A 19,570-nucleotide genomic window follows, 5' to 3' on the forward strand; every position below is an offset into this window, starting at 1 on the left:
GGTTCGTTTTTTTTACGTTATGCCTACTCAAAACTTCTGACTTGATGCATACCATATAGAACTAAGACAACAAACTTTTTTTTTATTTTGATTCAGACCTTCTAGTGTTGCCATGAAAGGCCCGCTTTGTTCTCTGCTGTTTTTTTTGTTATTTAATAATTCAATTTGCTTTTTTCACCGTGCATGCACCAGTGCGGATATGGAGGAGGTTTTAAGAAAACACACAAAAGCTGTTCTATCTGACTTCCAGCTTTTGCAGGCTATAAACTGTGAAGCTATATTCGTTTCATTATACCTCTTGAGCTAACATTGAAAAAAAATCTTTAAATAATTGTGTTTCCATTTTTCAGGAACACGTTATTTCATTTCTGGTTTCTATCAAGACTGCACTTTTTTTCTCTATTCAATACGCTGCAGTGTCTTGTGCTTTTTTTAGCAGCACGTGCAGGTATATTACGGGCGTGTATTTGCACTGTGAATTCCACTTCCTAATTGAGGACCCATGGGAACAATAAATCTGCTGTTTTTTTTTCCTTATCGCTTGGCTTGATGTCAGACTTGAGGTTTCTGCTAAGTTATGTGTCTGGTAGTTTGTGTGGTCAAAGTGAAATGGTCATTTTTACTTCCTTGTGTTCTGAAAGCGTAGCTGTCCAGCATAATCTCTCCGTTTCACCGTACACGCAAAGCAGAATCGTACTGGAAAATATTGCAGCACTATTGTGTTAGAATTGCTACGTTCACATATCCTGTGGGTGAAACAGTCTAAAGTATGCAGAAGACAAAAACAAATTATGATGTCAATTTGCCACCCTTGGCGTAATTGGGGGGAAGGGGCTAGGGGTAGGCTCCCTCTTCAATTTGTGAATTTTGCATGCATATGTATTCGCGCACACATACAAACACACGCACGATCATACATGAAGTATACTGAACATTTCCTACCCTTTCGTAGAGAAAATATTTTTGGCTAGCTTTGATTCCATCACTGAACATAATATAAATGCCAACACAATTGACGAAATTACGCTTGCTCGACGGTGGTCTTCATGTCTATGACAAAAGGGGCTGACGATTTCCGGGAACCATCAACCTAAGCTATCCTTGTGCAAAGATTTCCTGATTCTTCGTAGCAGACGTCCACTGCCGTCACTTCGCTGCATCAGCATAGTCGTCTTTCTTCAGCGTGACGGGCCTTCTGTTTCATTGGGATAAGCGGATTTCAGCAGTGCGCTGCAAAATTTAACTCTTGGAATCGTCCAACTATTAGTTTGTTTTTTAAGAGTCGAGACTTATGTGCAGCTTATCTTGGGACTCTCCTGCTCATGATTGGAGCAGTAAGAAAGTATTATTTCTCTGTGGCACAAACCTCGTAGGGGCAGTGATATCGGTAAAACAACTTCACTTTTTCCTAATAGAACAACGCTTCACGAACATTTTCTTTTTTTTTTACGTGGACATTGGATACTATTTACTTCCATACCTGCACATTTTGTTAAACCGCGTCTGGTCTTGCGACAGTCTTCTTAAACAGGAGGATGACAGATCACATGCGGGCAGTACCTTCATATCAAATAAAATATCTGTTACTTTCCAATAATATTTTCGCTCACATCATTGCCTCCCATATTGCGAAGAATAATGCGCTCTCCTGCTAAGCTGCAGACACTGAATTGCTCTACCATTTATTTCATGAGCTTCTCTACCAGGTGTTATAACAAAACCATGGAAGTTAAGCTCTGTTTCAAAATTTGGGTCCAGATATCAGTCATTATCTATCTATCTATCTATCTATCTATCTATCTATTTCTCTATCAATCTATCTATCTATCTAGCCGCTTACGTTTCGGTGCTCTTGTGGTCACCTCCTTTACTTGGCGTGAATCAAAATTAGCATGGGAGGGTAAGATGGTTTGGCGAATATGACGCGCTGCTCAAGACTTTAATAATGTCACAATTCTGTCACGTACGTCGTCAAACACTTTCCGCCAGACAGTGGCACGTAACTACGGGCCAGTATGTGCCACTGATTGAAGTGACCACGAGATTGAAGTAACTAGAAGAATAAGAATGGGGTGGAGCACATTCGGCAAGCACTCTCAAATTATGACAGGTAGATTGCCAGTATCCCTCAAGAGGAAGGTATATAACAGCTGTATCTTGCCGGTACTTAACTACGGAGCAGAAACCTGGAGACTTACAAAGAGGGTTCAGCTTAAATTGAGGACGACGCAGCGAGCAATGGAAATAAATGGTAGGTGTAACCTTAAGAGACAAGAAGAGAGCAGAGTGGATTAGGGGACAAACGGGGGTTAGGGATATCATAGTTGAAATAAAGAAGAGGAAATGGACATGGGCCGGGCATGTAGCGCATAGACAGGATAACCGCTGGTCATTAAGGGTAACTAACTGGATTCCCAGAGAAGGGAAGCGGGTTAGGGGGAGACAGAAGGTTAGGTGGGCAGATGAGATTAAGAAGTTGGCGGGTATAAATTGGCAGCAGCAAGCACAGGACTGGGTTAACTGGCGGAACACGGGAGAGGCCTTTGTCCTGCAGCGGACGTAATCAGACTGATGATGATGATGATGATGTGCCACTGGTGTGCGGGTACGTGCCACAGGTGACTGACACTTAGTATCTACCCAGGAATGACGATAACATACATTGGCAATTTTAACGCGCGAGCAATAAGCAATACCCGACATCGGTAGCTCAACCCAACGAAGACATAGAAGGAACGTCAGTGTTAAGAAAAACCTGACATAAGCAGCGTTGTGCCTCCGATGAATGCAAATAATAAATTTCATGGTCCCAGCAGGAATCTAACTCAGGCACTCTGCGTTGCAGTCAAGCATTATACCATAGAGCTACGCCAGGTCTCGGAAGTACTTTTCAAATAGACGCTAATCTTCGGGAAACGTCATCAGTGGTTGCAGTGTTGCCTACCCAATTGTATAAACATTACAAATGTACTCCTTTGATACAGCCTTCACGTCGGGTAACGTGAATTGTGGTTAGGTGTCATGCACTGAAATTGATTTATGAAGCAGTGTCCAGGGCCAGCATCTTCGCGAGCATCAGCGCTTCATAGAGGCTTCGGGTGATGCTAATACGCATGTTCCAGATAAAATTGTTGCGCAAGTGCAAACTATTGGTTATATAAACATGCGCAACTCTTCAACATATCAGTGTGCGTGCGAAATTTGTACATATAATTAGCGTCATTTCATGACATGTTGCTCAATATAAAACAAATTGCAACAGGGTCACCTTCCCTCCGCATACTTCGCATAACGTCGATACCAAGGTACGTAGGATCTGCCAAACTTTTTCCTCGTTGTCAAATCGTGGTTCACGTGTCTATATATCGCCAGTGTCCAATTATTGCCCGTGGCAGTGTTTAGGGACATTCTGTTCAATTCTGTCGCCTTCTCCTATCCCCTATTCAAACTTTACGCAGTGTGCCGTCTCTATAGTGGAACTAAATTTCATCACTGTGGCTCACTAGAGAGACCCTGCTTCAAAATGTTGCAAGTGGATGCTGAAATAGACTGTGAGTACGTACAAACATATAATGGGTGGACCATTAAGCTTCGCTTTGAAAAGTCGAACGTGATAGCCATATCTTGTCTTCAGTGCATATTTCAAACAGTGCATGAAAGTCTTTCCAAACTTGCTACGTGTCGTTAACAGCACAAGAACATTAACGTTTGCACCTTCTGCAATGAGTGACCGGTTTGAATTATGAACTCTTCATGATAATCACATCTGCTGACACCCGATGGCAATGTACGCTTGTACCACCCATTGATAAGGAAAATTTTGTGCTATATTGTGAGACCTGTGTGTGTGAGGATGCGCGCGTTTTTAAGGCGCAAAAGTTACTTTCACTGCATTCACAAGCAGATCCGTGGATCTGGGATAGAACACCCACTTGCCACGCAAGCGACCCGCATTGTATCTTGAATTGGACCCAGAACTTTATTAATTCAATCGCATCTTACTCAATTTTCGGTAATGGACAACATGATTATTTTTCGCTCACTTGAATACCGCGTTGAGAGCGTGCACACTGGGATCCATAATCAAATGCAAAATCGACATATTAGTGTAGGAAGGTGCACTACCTGGTACAGTACATTGATAGCCACAAACCTAGGGAGTGCCAGACACATTCGCAGTTCTTCTTGCTCCAAGACAACTAGAGGTTTTGTTCTATAAGAAGGGCCACTCGAGAATACTATGCATGTGAATTCCATGACGGGGTGCATTTACATCTTGTACAACATTATCAAGGTGTACCTTCGGAACCCGTATTAACGGTTATGTAGCTTGTACAGTAAGCCTAAGGACCGTTGTGCCTTGATAGTTATATACTCTATGTGTGAACTCCAGTTAAGTGTTTCATTGTACATGGTTCCCAAATATATATAAAGTCTACTTTCTGGATGGGTTCCTGTTTATAAAGAAATGAAATTGAAATTGAGCCTGCCACCAGAAACACCAAGAGCGCACTTTTGTTGACATTTAACGATAATAAAATCGACTGTAACCAAATTTCTAACATATTATTATATCTTTGTAATTTAAGTTGTAGTGAGTAAATATCCCCGTCAGCAGCAAAGAATGCGATGTCATCAGCATAAACGTAGACAGTAACTTCTTCTTCTGTTAAAATTTTGCTCAATAAAGCATTATATATTACTAGACAATTGAGCCCGCTTCTTTGCCTTTTACTGTTGAACGCGCGTGGTCACATACAATAGCAAGATGCAAGCAGTGATATGTTAACGGCTATTCGATTGATTAAATTCCTCATAACACCTATAAATACTTAGGCTTTTCATTCACAAAATATATTATTCATAAATATTGCCCATAAAATATCTGCAAAATTATACTGGCATGAAAATAAATCGACTGTTCCGAACGTGATACGCGCAGTCAGTGTAAAACGTATATGTGTTAGCGAATCCTCCGATCAATATTCTCTTGTGCCAATCACTCTGTGGCACGGCTATACTTGCTGTTTTCAAGCTTTGTGAAAGTTCCAGTAATAGTCATTCAGTAACTTACGGAAATACGGTACGGTAACAGAGTATGGTATTACGGTCGCACTCCCTTTTTGCTCATCGCGCTTTTACCCCTCCTAATTCCTGTGATAATACACCACGAATGCTTACCAATCTTCTTTGTGCAGAGTCCAGTCCTTAAGCAGTCCTCCTAGATTGGTTAACACCCCTGTTTTTCGTTTCCTTCCTGTTCCTTCCTTCTTAACTGCTCAATTAGAACGCTGTCACATTCGGCTTGCGCAACTTGCAGTGCTGTTAAGCTTATTGCATTTCAGCTTCAAATAAGCAGTCCATAGGCAAAGTCACTTCGCTCTCGCGCGTAAGACCACTTCATTCATAGCGCACATCTGTCTTGTACTTGCCTTGCATTAGCGAGTGATTATATTCGATACCCAATAAATAAGTAACGAGCTACGAGAAGAAACCTTCGAGGCTATAAGATTTTGGCTTCTTTGGCAGCACCGTCTGAAAAAGCGTGTTATCTCTGAAGGTATTTACATATGACCGCTTCTAGCAAAAAACAAATAAACAAATACTAACGAGAGTGCAATTTACACTATAATTCATAGCATAGAAACTCGCCACGTGCTGGCCCTTGAACGGTGATTATGAGTATGCAAATCTGGTCTGAAAAACTAATGATATAGTTTGACATCAGTGGAGATAACGTATAATTATTCAAAGTAACTCTATACAAACGACAGAGCTCCTAGACAAAAGATGACCAAAAGTCATGAAACACAGTTTGTTTCTCGAGAGCCATGGTGAATACAAGCGAAACAGCACGAAAAAAAAAGAGCTCTCAAAACACAGGGAGCGAAACTTTCTTCGTTGCTATTGATTTCGCACTGTTTTCTTTCTGTTGCTATGAGCTCTAGCCAACTTGCCCTGTTATTCCTAATCCTCGGGAGAGTTACTTGCTGGGCTCCGAAAACCAGAATTATTATATCTCAGACACTTTCACAAACAACCAGTCACAGAGGTCTAGTTATTGCGTTCGACTACTAATTACCATGTCGTGGAATCAATCTTCGGCAGCTGCATTTTCGATCGAGGCGAACATAACTTGGCCCCGTGTACTTATTTAGGTCCACGTTAAAGAACCGCAGGTGGTTGAAACTTCCAGAGCTGTCTTATACTGCGTTTCTCATAATTATATTGCGGCTTTAAGACCTTTACATCAGGTATTATTAATAGGCTTTCACAAACCTAGCTTCATATGCTGTCTAGATCGCAACGGGGTTCCCTGCGCGGAATTTGCAATACATACGTCTTGAAAGGGGGAACATTGAAAGTAAGAAGAAAACATAAGCATGCATATAGCGTTCAGTTTAAAGGACGTCAGTGGAGGGCAGTGGCAACACAGGGAGAAGTTTGTATGAGAAATCACAATATTTCTTCCACTTCAATGAGATCAATTCAGCATTGCTTCTTGCTTTTATTTCATTCCTTCATTGCACCTGTCTGTTAGCCACAAAAAGTCCTAATTCTGTGCACACCATACAAAAAGGTACATGTTGTGTCATGTTGACAGCGGTTTGTATTCAACAGAAAGACTCAGTAACATAATTGGTAAGGTGTGTGCCTGCTTCGCTGCAAATGTCATCGAAAGATGCTAGTCTACTTGTGTAGGCCCTGTGTAAGATATAGTCGCCATTTGGCAGTGATGTCGGGAAATAAAAACAATTGTAAAGAACACAGAGCCAGTGGTTGGTGGCAGCAGCGTTACGTTTTAGCGAAGCGTACGAAACACCCACTTTTTTGTGCACAGCTTCGCATTCTCAGCGCCACGCAAGAAACGCTAACGCCTTTGGAAATACGTATTTATGGACTTTCTATACTGAAACAAACCATCAAATACATAAGTACTAGCGTTTCTCCAGAGATATGCGTAATATTTGCTGCTTGATCCACAATGTTCGCAAGTATGAACGCAGCCATCAGATCAAAATGGCAGGGCATGAAAAAGTGCTTAAACATTAGCCGGGTTTCTGCATTGTTTTGATGGACGGACGGACGGACAGACGCAAGGACAGACAGGCAGACAGACAGACAGACAGACAGACAGACAGACAGACAGAAATTTCTGCGAAGTATCCTAACGAATACATCATAATCAAGAAAAACATAATGAGAACATCAGAACAGAACCTATGAACGATAAATTGTCCCGTCTGAAAAGAAGAAAAACTGGAAACTTATGCACTCTTCTTTGAGCGCATCCATAGAGAGATGATAGTTACCTACACTGCACCCAGAGTGATCAAAACGTATGGATCATGTATTCGCGTCAGAAAAGATTAGTCATATAAATGTAAAATGACCGAAATCGCCAATGACGAAGGAGGAATCGCTTATGCGTCACAGGAAAGAGATATTCAGGGCTTGATCGTGCACATTCGGTAGCGACTCCTGCTTTGGTGGTTCTCACGCCCTTACGCAAGACCGGCGCAGCCCATCTTTTGCCGACTATATGCTCGTAACGCCGGCATATTTATCATCGAAGGCTGTTATTCTAAAGCGTGCAGTACAGTCGAACTCTGTTTTCGAAGGAAGCAGTACGCCTGCTTCGGCATCGATGAACGCTCAGTCAGCCTCCCACTCGGCGGGCTTAGCAGTGGCAGCGTGCTAGATAAATTGGTAGGCCGTCCATATAGCACTGCCGACAGGACGGAGCCCCTTTTCGTACCCGTCTGTATGTATATGTTTAGAAGGACTATCTGGAGAGATATTCTTTGTGTTGATTAGTAGTTGGCTCGCGTGCCAACTCTCATCGAGTCCCGGGGAGAGCTCACACCCCATCTGTTCGTATGTTCGCGGCTGCTACCTTATAGGCTGCTTTATTTAGTACGGCAGTACCTTTTGCATTCTATCCAATATTCTTGACCCCTGGTGTTCTTTTCTCGTTGATCCTTTGACGTGAATGCAATAATGAAATCGGGGACCTCGATGCTTCATCCGGAGGATAGAGGAACTCTCCACGGTAGTAATACTCTTTCTCTTGTGCGTTATGAAGCAATCATTGCTTACCGCCTACCTAGTCAAATGCAAATTTCATCATCGAGTTCAAGTAAAGCCAACTGAAATATTTTTGATCTATTTTAATTATGTTGTCGCGTCTGTTTCTCTTGTTAACCTCGACATCAATTGAATGAGACAAAATGGCAGACATACAAAGAAATTGGTCACGCCAATTTCTAGACAGTCATGGTGGTGGAACACAAAGTGCTCATCTTTCAAGGCGAGTTCTAGCATTTTAAAATTCCGCGTATCAAAAGCGGTGATGGCATCACCTATCCACTGAAAAAACAATGCAGATTTATATTCAAAACTGCCTAGCTGCTTCAACTTTCTAGGCCTCAGAAATGCTTCTATACTATTTTGTTTTGTTTGAAACGCCCCCTACGGTTTCTGCGTCTCGAAAAATTTGCCTAATGAGTTCTGACTGGAAGAGCGTACGTCTCGCAATATTTCATCGTCTTTCCATTTAGGCAACACTGCTTTTGTTCCGTCTGCGAGTACGAATCCAGAAGATGATAAAACTAGCATTGCTGCCTGGGTAGTCAAAAGCGAAGGAGAAATGCCCGATAGCATTGTGGCTGCAAAGTATTAGACACAATGGTTTCTTTCAAGGTAATATCTTAAAGTATACTTGCATTTCATATCATAGGCATTCATTAGCTTACTTTGGGAGGCAGGAGATTTTCCCTCCTTAGAGCGTCTCCTAAAAGCATATTTTAACGTGGTGGAGTAAGTTTTGAAAACAGAAGAAATAAAATTACCAGAATATACTATCTTAACTGCTTTCACGGTTTTTTAACCAACAGTTTTTTTCGCGAGACACTACAGTTGTTTTGAGACTCTTTCTGCTTCGAGAAAACGTGTCTATCATACTTCATGCTTGTTGTTGCGCAAGATAGTGCGCATACGTACTGTTGCTTGTGCAAACGCTATCGTAAACATAAAAAAAATAGTTGAGTAGTCTAGATAGTTGAAGGTTGCAGCACCACGACAGTTGTAGCTTGATTTACAGTAGGAAGAATACAAGTGGCCAGCTTACTTTTCTTCCTTTGTATTTACGTCATATCAGCAGTACTTACTGACTTCGAAGACTGCAAATAATGAGGACATTTGTAAGAATGTATTTGTTAATTGCCATATTGTTCTCCGTAATATCTTTCTTCAAAAGGGCGAATTGAGTCAATTAGTGCCCTGTTAATCTCGATAATTTATTTTCTTTTCACATAATTTGATTATTAAAAGAAAAATTGTGATTGACGTAATGCAGTAGGAAGACGTCATATGGATACCTTATCTATGGCTTTCGCGTGGTTTTTGTCGATAAGTCAGCTGCAAAACAGAAATAAATCTTTCAATTAAGAACACCCATGTACCTTTTTTTTATGTCATTCCAACACTTTCTGCTTCAAGGAAAGTAAATTTAGTGCCTCAAAGGATTCGCCTCATATAACTTACACATTTCAAAAAAGTAAAAGAAGCCCTTGTAAGTAATTTTTGAGGTAGTAGCTCAAACTAAATAAGCAAACTTTTTTTCTTTCTTTTCGTTATTACTCGCAGATATACCGCGTTTTTGAATACTAATCAAAAAGGAATTCCCAACTTGCTATGACAAATTGTGTCGACAGAAACTGTAGTGGATTGAACATCCGAAGCGTGACGAGAACGGCCACAGCGCTGTGTATTCAGAAAGTGACACAAAATTTTAATAAAGGAATCCAGCCTCCTATTGCAATGAACGCGATGACAGTCGTGTACAGAAAATAAAAATTGACAAAATTACACAGTAAATTTTGCCGAGTGCGGATCGTAGCTCAATAAAAAAGAGTGCTCTTATTGCAGCAAAGTATAATTTCTGCTTAGATTGCGACGTCAGAAGAACTGCCTGGGGATAAATAACACCAAATTAATGGTTGATATGTTCGCAAGCCCATGAACGTTTTCTTTTTTGAGTGCCTGGAGGAAGTGCTGTGTCCACTTATCTCCCGAAAAATAGGTTCGCCCTATTCTGCACACATTCTTTACGCAGTGGTGATGTCTAAAACAGAGAAAAAAATGAAAACAATACTGTGGCTTCTGAGAGGCCAAAACAATGCGTAACTGTATGTAGCGTATTATGTCTTATTCCTTTCCTGAAAAGTTTGTTGTTTTTTTCTTTTTTCCCACGGGCTCCACAAGTTGGTGGTCTCATTTCGTCCTCGGGCCTCTCGAGGAGGGATTGGAATGGTGGCGCGCTGGGTGAATGCAATTGTGCAACTGGTGGCAATGCGCAGTCTATGTCTACTTCCTGTCGTCCGCTCGTGATTCGCGCTGGACGGCTACTCCTAATGAGAAACCTCTCCTCATAGGTTCCTTCTTTCTCCTAGCTGTCTCTGGCTGTGTAACACAGAACGAATGTTCTACCATGCTTCCCTGTGTTATTCTGAGGGTAGTCAATGAGCAGGAGAAGTTCGAGAAATATCAGCCAGGACACGTGCAAGAAGCGGCAGCCAGACAATCCTTTTGTTAGTTTGCTAGGCGTGCGGTAAACAGTAAATAAAACGCAATACACGGAAAAAGCCTGATAAATGGGCATTCGCCTGTTCTGAGTACATTACCCTCGTTGATTTGAAATTTCGGAGCAATGCCGTAAGTTTGGTAGTATTAGTGATTGTCATGTAGTTCATGTAGTCCTGCATTCCTGTCTTAATCGTCTAATTCACCTTAGATCAACAAGGTGTGGGCTCAAGCTAGTAGGTATTCTATGATGAAATACTTCTTGCGTAAAATTTGTTAGATAAGAGATAAAAGAGCGCCCACTCTTGTCTGGTTTATTTGTTGTCTAAAAAAATTGGCGCAGGAAGTAGTTTGTCTTAGACCAAGCTGTTTGACAATAAAATATTATGAGCAGTGTATGTGGCTTCCTTGTTAATATCTGCTATGCAGTGTTACTGGTCATTATTAAGGCAACATTGGAATACAGCTTAGGAACGTCAAGGTACATTGTGCCGGCGGTATAATTTCTCTTAAGGCGGATGTTTTTGGTTGAGAAATGGCCTTACATTTGATGGTACGCTTGCTGACGAAATCCGTGCTCATTCACTTCCCATGTTTATTGCACTTTTCGTAAAACACGCGAGGTCCACTCTATCTGCTCACGTAGTATTACTTGGAGTTACTAAGCCTTCGACATGGTGGGTACAAACTGAGACGTCATATAAAGCAAGGTTATTGTATACTGGCTTTGACAATCACATTCACGCAAGCCAACTTTAATTAACCTTTCTATTCCCATGTCAGGTTATATACGGTTGATTGAAAGAAAAACTCTGCTTTGTTGTAACTATTTTCCAATTCTTTTCAGGGCAATAAAGCCCTTCCTGTTTCGAAACACAAGTTGACTAAGAAGAATAGGGGAGTCAGATATTGGCAGTTACGTTACGCCGCAATGCTCGCTGCTCGCAAAACGCGTCGTAAACTTTTACAGTTTTCCATCGAGCGCACTGTTCGCAGGCTGTCGTGGAAGAGCTTGCCAGCGCAGGCGCTTTTGAGTACGAAGAGTCAGATAGTCAGATTTCAGATCTTGGATCAAGAGCATATGCTTGATTTCCAAAGAATGCTTTCGGTTGGCGTGAACACTATTTACGCATATGTAGCTCAATCCGATTAGGAATTTTTTGAGGTGCTTCGTGAAAAAGCAACAACTGTTTTCTTATTTTGTTGTTTAGCTCACCGGCCACCATTTAGAACTTAAAAGTTGATTTGAGTGTCGCTATCAGTCATAGCCGCAGGCAGAGTTACTATCATTATTTTCTTGGTTGAGGGCACGGCTGTTTATCGGTACTTTACGTGTGTTCACGCATGAATTTGTAGGCGTGGGTGTATACGTGCGCAAGCAAAATTAAATTTTGAGGAGGTAGGAACCTCCCAAACACACGCTCTTCGTGGCCATGCGCCAGGTAATATTGATTACAAACTATCGTAGATTGAATGAGATATCATCACATTTAGGTTAATCAGTTAACGTTTTCCATCCTTTCATAATACTTTCAAATAATACTAAATGATTTCTTGGCACTTTTATAGCGAGCAATGTCGGCCGCGTTACGCTACGATGCCTGAAAATTTCTACCCCACGTTCTGAATACGTTCGCTTGACATTTTCATGTTTGATTAATTTTTGTAAAACGTACTGAAGTAAATAAACGCAACACAAGTCATTGCCGAAAACAAACGAAGGACGCAAACAGACAACACAAGTAAGATACTGCAGCGCCCTTTCGAGGCACTGCTATGAACGAAAACGAGGCCTGCAATATAAAGAAGCGCAAAATATGACACCTTGTTTTTAGGAGCGAAGCTCCTTAAGGCGTGGGCTGTGCGTCCCCTGTATGTAGCCACCTCTCGTTCAGTTCTAAGTATTACGCTAGCCACCGCCCGATCTAAAGTGTACAGCCATATCCATCCGTCCATCCGTCCGTCCAATCATCCAACCATCCATCCATCCATCCATCCATCCATCCGTCCGTCCGTCCGTCCGTCCGTCCATCCGTCCGTCCGTCCATCCATCCGTCCGTCCATCCATCCGTCCATCCGTCCGTCCGTCCATCCGTCCGTCCGTCCGTCCGTCCGTCCAAAAGATGCAAGATGTTATAAACTAGACGGCAGTACGTGTAGTTGATTATGAAAGATGCGAGGTGTTATAAAATAGGAATGATGCCACATATGGCGCGTGTCATCGTTCGATATAGTGCGGCGACGTACGCTAGGGGGAGCGTTGCAATAAAATCGAGTGGGCAAAATGTACGGAGGATTCATGGTTTACCAGGTTTACCTCCGGAGCTTCGCCCACTCATCATCATTCACTTCGTGGATATGGCGGCATTTTTTTAGTGTTTACACATTGCATTATGCAAGGAACATTGCATTATGCAAGGAACAGCAAACAAAGTCGTGCAGCGACGAAAAGTTCCACTTACATCTACGTTGAAGTCTCAAACAAGCGATAATTCTTTCTAATGTTTGCATAAGCCTGCTCAAATCTCTTGGGACGCATTTCCAAAGTGAGGAAATGGCATCAGAAGGGCGTTAAAGCGCGTGACAGTGCCGTGGAAGCGGCTAAAAAAACACTAAATGCAAAATGGAATTCAGCTTGTCAGTGCTAAGAGATAAAACCACGGCTTAAATTTGGTTTTATTGCTGGCTCTGGTGCCCATAATACTTTGCGGCAGAATGGGAAGGCCTTTGTGTTTACCGGTAGGGGTAGTTGGAGTAAATGCGAAAAGCACTTTTTAATTCGCCTTTTCGAGGAAGATGAGGCAATATTTTTACTTTATTCTCTTAGTTGTTTTTTTTTACAACTGCTGGCTTCTTTCCGTATTTCCTTATTGGGATCATCGAAGGCATGCAGTTTGACTTTGTCGTTTAGTGAATTATAATGCATGCTTTCTTTCCTTAAACTTGCGTTACTACAATTATTTTTGCAGCGAAAAAATTTGATATCTCCGTGTCACACAGGTCCCGTTAATTAGGGAGCAATCGCCGGGCTAATTCCAAGGGCCGAAGTATCGGCCCCCCGAACCGCACCATGAAAGCGTGGACAATTTAGAAGTGGTCCTTTTCGGCGCGCCAGCGGACGCTGGCTGTGGCCAAAAGAACAATTCAGAGCCGAGAGTTGATAAACAAACAAAATTAAATTCTCAATAATGGCAGATCAAAAAAACAACACACAAGTATGCACACTCCACAATAGTTGCATACAATATATCACCAATCAAACAACGTACTACACAGTACAATCGGCCACACTCGAAACAACGGACACAGACAACAATACACACTACAATGCAGTCGCATGCATTGAACAACCAAGACGCTTAAAGACTAAAGAGATAAAAAACCTATTCAGTCCAAAGTTCTTGAAACAAAAGTCTGGAGGATACTCTTCCGAGAATCACTCACTCAAAGTCCAGCGTTGTTGTCGTTCCGCTGCCCTCGAAGTTTCTCTTCCAGGAAACCTCGCCGAAGTTTCTCTGCCAGGAAACCTCGCGTCTTCAATTGGCCACTCTCCAAGCTTCAAAATTTTTCGCCGGAAAGACGCCGGCTTCACACACGCAGCTGTTGCCACGCGTCTTCGCTCGATAGCGGTAAACACACACTCTTGCCTGTAGCTCGAGTCGTCACCCCTCAGGTGGAAATCATCTTCTTCTCCCGCTTTGTCTCTACGGACAAAACCTTCGCCGACTACACGGCGGTATACCCTACGCGCTCTGGCGCTAACTTCCGTCTTCTCCTGCTCTCTCGTCTCGGCTGCTCGAATAAATACCTTCCGCGCGAGATTCCAGAAGGTTCTCGTCATTTCGTCGGCGTGATACGCAGCGAAGGCTGGGGAGAGGGCGAGACGGTTCGAATGCCTTCCGCGTCGGATGACTCAACTCGGCATGACCACGCCTATTTCCTTCTAGAAATTTCGAGTGCTTGCTCGGCCGCCGATGTGGGGTGAGGTGGTTCGTCGGCGAAGCCACGCTTTCCAGGGGAGAGCGCGCGCCCGGGGAGCCTTGGTTGTTTGTTTTCTTTTTTTTTCTTTTGACCTCGCGGCGTCTCTCCCGCGAGTTATCGCAAGAATTTGGTGGCACGCCCATTTTTAGCGCTCGTTCTGTGACACTCCGTTCCTTCAGAACATCGATAAAATTCTTTGTCTTCCTGTCACCATTCCTTGTATGGGGGCAATTTTCTTTCGTTCGGTGAATAGAAAAGTTGTGAATAAGTCAACCACTTTGAAGACGAAAGCACACGCGGACGCGTTTTTTTTTTGTGCACTTTCCATCTGGTGCAACCAACTTATTCAAGCTTTTTGACGTCGCGAACTGGAAAAAAATGCTTGCTGTTTCTACACTGTCTAAACTGTCTAACTTTCTACGCTGTCACATAAAAAGTTAGACAGCTTGCTCACTATTTTTTTTGTATTATCAAACGAACTATCCTTTGTTGCTTTTTACGCCACCAAGTTTATATTCCTAGACATTGACAGCGAATTCTCTCGTATGTTTTCTTGCGCGGTATCAAAGAGTTTGCTGTGAAAGGTGTGCGGAGACTAATCCACGCTTCATCGAATGATCTTCTGGTGTTCGTTGGTGGTCACCCTAGGTAACCACCAATTTCAAATGAGAAGCAATTTTTAGCGAACTTCAGTGACTTTGAGCGTATCTATCTATCTAGCCACCTACGACTTTTAGTTCTCCTGGCCGTTGCGTTACTGGTATCGATACCAAGCTTCATACGGCATAACATGACTTTATTAAGAACATATTTGGTTAGTCATAACATGACAATGTAGACATGTATGCCATGAATGTCATAAATTACTTATCATTGTCCTGCAGCTCTCGCGGTGGTTTCGTTCACATGTCATGTTACAAAACTATTATGGTATGACATGATTGCATGGCGAACGCAATCGAGAAAACCTAACATTAAAATTATGACGTACGTGTCCTGTAACAACATGACTACATGCCACGCTCACGGTGTATTTGAGGCATATCGCTAGTATCACATATACCAAATTCGATATTATGGTACGTGACTAGATGACGAAGGTATGTGACTAGTACAAACATGATAATCAAGAGATGCGTGTCATGTAACAACATGACAAGAAGCCACGCTCATGATGCGCTGGTGGCCGTTTCGCCAGGTTCACTTGTATGAAATTCGGTAATATGGGACGTGAATGGATGATCAAGTTATGATGCTGGTGCGAATGTGATAAACTTTAGATGTGTGTCATGTAACAACATGACTACATACAACTCTGATGATGCGCTCGTGGCCGTTTCGCTAGCTTCGCATGTACCAAACTCGGTATTACGCAACGCGAACGGACAACACAGGTAAACGACACACCGAAACGTGATAATGACGACATACATGTCATGTAACAACATGACTACCTGTCACACATGATGCGCTCGCGGCCATCTCGCTAGCATGATATATGCCAAGTTTGATATTACGTGACGCCAATGGATGAGCAAGGTATGTGACTGGTGCAAAGCTAATAATCATGAGATGCGTGTTATGTGAGAACATGACTACATGCACAATCAAAGCGCCTATACATTTCGACATGACGCGGTGCACGTGCTCGCCGGCGTTCATTTCGTCGCGTCACGCCGGCGTTGCCACGCCAGGCGCCAGTCCTGCCATATACTCACTGGCGCGCGCCGGGCCGCGTTGCTTTGACGCATGCGCATTTCAGCACGTCTGGCGTCCCTCCGTAACGAAAATATTGATTGATATGTGGGGTTTAACGTCCCGAAACCACCATATGATTATGAGACGCGCCATAATGGAAGGTTCCGGAAATTTCGACCACCTGGGCTTTTTTTAACGTGCATCCAAATCTGACCACACAGGCCTACAACATTTTAGCCTCCATCAGAAATGCAGCCGCTGCAACTGGGATTCGATCCCGCGACCTCCGAGTCAGTAGCCGAGTACCTTAGCCACTAGACCACCGCGGCGGGGCCACGAAAAGAAGGAGACGCAGTGTTGTCTGGGTAACGCATCGGCATAGAGTAATGTTACTCTGTGACATCGGCGCGATATGCAGCATGTCGCATTTCGCGCCGGTTGCCGTCGGGCCGCGCCGACGGACACTGGTCGCGCCTGGCGTCAGAATATAAAGTGCTCGCGTTTTGCTAACGTAGCGTCGCAGTGCCAAGCGTGCGCACGCGTCAACGCTAAATTGGAGTATATTGGGACCTTTATTATGCGCTTGCGGCCGTTTTGCTAGCTCCACATTTACCAAATTTGGTGTTACGTAACGTCAATGAATGACGAAATATATGACTGGTGCAAACATGATGATTCTGACACGCGTGTCATATAAGAACATGGCAACATACCACGCTCATAGCATGCTAATGTCTGTTTCGCTAGCTCCACATATACTACATTTGGTATCACGTGACGTGAATAGATGACGAAGGTAAACGACCCATCTAAACATAATGATCATGACACGGAAGTCACGTACGGCATCATATACATCCACTTCGTAACGTTGTACTGATTTTAAAGTGACACATCAACATTTCTCATTCATGCTTCACATATAATCGATTCCCACTGTACGCGAGATCTGGCAATTTTTTTCATAACAAATTATAAAAAACACTTGAAAATCTTTGAGTTATGACACTATTTTGTTTCAGTTTGAATTCAACATGTGGCGTTTGCATTCTTCCGACTGCCCATGTCGTCAAGGCGCGGCAGACGGTGCACCTAAGGGAGACTTGTAGGTGTTGAATTATGTCCAGTCTTTACTATGTTGATAGTGCAGGTCCTCATGTTGCATGAGTATTCAAGACAGAGAAGTGTATATATAATGTGCTGCAGTCTGTCAGTACAGAGTGCCATGTTGCTGAAGTTGGTGGTCCCCTAGGGTGACCACCCTGTAGCAAAATAGCCATTTGGGCTAGTTGGTAGTGGTTCATTATTGAAGATAAATATAGGGGGCAGTACTTAGCACAGACTGGAGGGGAGAAAAGGCTTGTGTTGTTCTTCTCTTTTCCAGTACGTGTAAAATACTGCGGCCTCTTTCTTTCTTCAATAATGACCACCCTGCGATGGGTGTCTTAGAAGGCTCGCAATACATCTTGTGGGAGCGGCGGCTATGGGCGCACCGACTATAGAAGAAGATAATGATGAACGACGACACAGTCGTAGTTCGCGCTTAGCGGCCGGCGACAGGTTGTCGCGGTCGAGGTCTAAACGGCTAAAGTCGCGCCCCTTTGCTCCTTGGTCTCGTGTTTAGATTATTCCGGGGTGGCTGCTGCACAGGACCAGGCAGTATATATTTTCGGAATCAAAACTTTCTAGTGTTGTGCGATTCCTGATATTGACCTCACATGTTGTCCAGCCGATCGCCTTTAGTCCGCCCATACAAAATATTGCAATCAAGTGTCCATAACAAGTTTACTGCTTATGTACTTACCTTATTATTAGATGCGAAGCAGTTCTTTGACTAGCCTGTGTAGCGCTGTCCCTCCGTACGCACCACGCTCCCCTGTACACAGGTGTTGGGGCTTTTACTCGCAGTGCGTGCACTTTGACGTCATTCCCTCCCTATCCTGTGCCGCTCGCTGCGTGCCATTTCCCTCGTTTCACCCTCTGCAGCGCCCACAATGCTCGGACCCACTCCTCCCGTGGGCATCTTCTAACCCACGCCACCGCTCTGCATCTGTCGGTGAGAAGAGACCGCGAGCCGGCAGTGCGTGCGCGCTGTGCGCGCCTCGTGAATCTCACTGCGCCGACTATGTGGAAGGCATGCAGCTGCTGGCCGCACGAGCCGCCGACGGGCGGGACGCGTTCGTGATATGCTCCCCGCTAGTGGCCGCGTATCTTTCCCGGCTGTCGCCGGCGTTGCGAGGGTTCGCGTTCGCCAATGGCGACGCCAATCCTGACGAGGCGCGAGCCAGGGAGGCTGAACAATAGCGTCAGCAGTGGAAGACCAGCGACACCAACGAGGTGTGAGTCAAGAACGCCGATCGCATTCGAAAACACTGACGGCGCACGGGTAACACCGGTAAGAGGCGAGCCAAAAAAGCCGAACCCAAGCATGTTCAACGTGTCCTGTCTTCCATGTATTTTTGTTTCAAATAAGTATTTACTGAAGTATACGCTAAACCGAGTTTCGCTTCAAACCATTCTTCCCGCACCAGCGTCGACGCCCGTTACAACCGGGTCAACGCCGTGCGCCCCGCTTCTGATTCGCATTCAATCAGGGTTCCTTTTGAGGAGATGGTCATTAGCTCTTTACTCTTAAATTGTATGAAGGTTGTATGAAGGCGTTATTGCCTTGAGCCAATATGACTAAAGAAACCTAACCAATGAGACAATTCCGCAGCAAATTCAACTTTACGCGAGCACGCGAAACAATTGAAATGCTACAAAAACTTCAGAATAGTGATTACATTTTTCTTTCCTTCTTTACCTATAAATGTCAATGCAGAAATGTTTCTTTGGCTAGAAGTTATGCACTGCATAGCTATGATCATATCGCTACTGTTCAAAGGCATGTTTAAAAAAAACACCAGGCCTGCACGAATGGCGCACCACAATCACAGCAAAGGCTAGAAGAGCGTTCGTACACAGCCTTTTCTCAAAAGTCATTGGGTAACTGCTGCAAGTACAATTTCTACGTAACCACTGCGGTATTATGATAATTATGCCTGGGTAGAAGGCTGGCATTCGCTATGATATCCTTCGTCATTCTCCTGAGGAGAGTAGTACCCACTAAACACTTGCTAGGAATATTGTGCCAATTGTTGATGCAGCGGCTGACGACGATGAGGAATTATGGCTGAAGTGGGTACACGCCACAGTTAATAGGGGAACAAGAACAAGCTTTTGTGATGGGTTAGAGCATTGAACGGCCCACTTGTTACGCTAATCGCATTGTGATGTTCTTTTGGTGTTCTAAAACGGTTTACAATAT

General features: G+C 43.5%; 1 long non-coding RNA gene across 1 annotated transcript in view; it reads right to left on the reverse strand.

Moving 5' to 3' along the window:
- The window catches only part of LOC142817388 (uncharacterized), a 71,388-nt gene that overhangs the window by 41,023 nt on the left and 10,795 nt on the right, over positions 1-19,570 (reverse strand). The window lies entirely within an intron of this gene.

This window comes from Rhipicephalus microplus, chromosome 5 (genome assembly GCF_043290135.1).
Source record: "Rhipicephalus microplus isolate Deutch F79 chromosome 5, USDA_Rmic, whole genome shotgun sequence".
In the NCBI taxonomy this organism is placed as follows: Eukaryota; Metazoa; Arthropoda; class Arachnida; order Ixodida; family Ixodidae; genus Rhipicephalus; species Rhipicephalus microplus.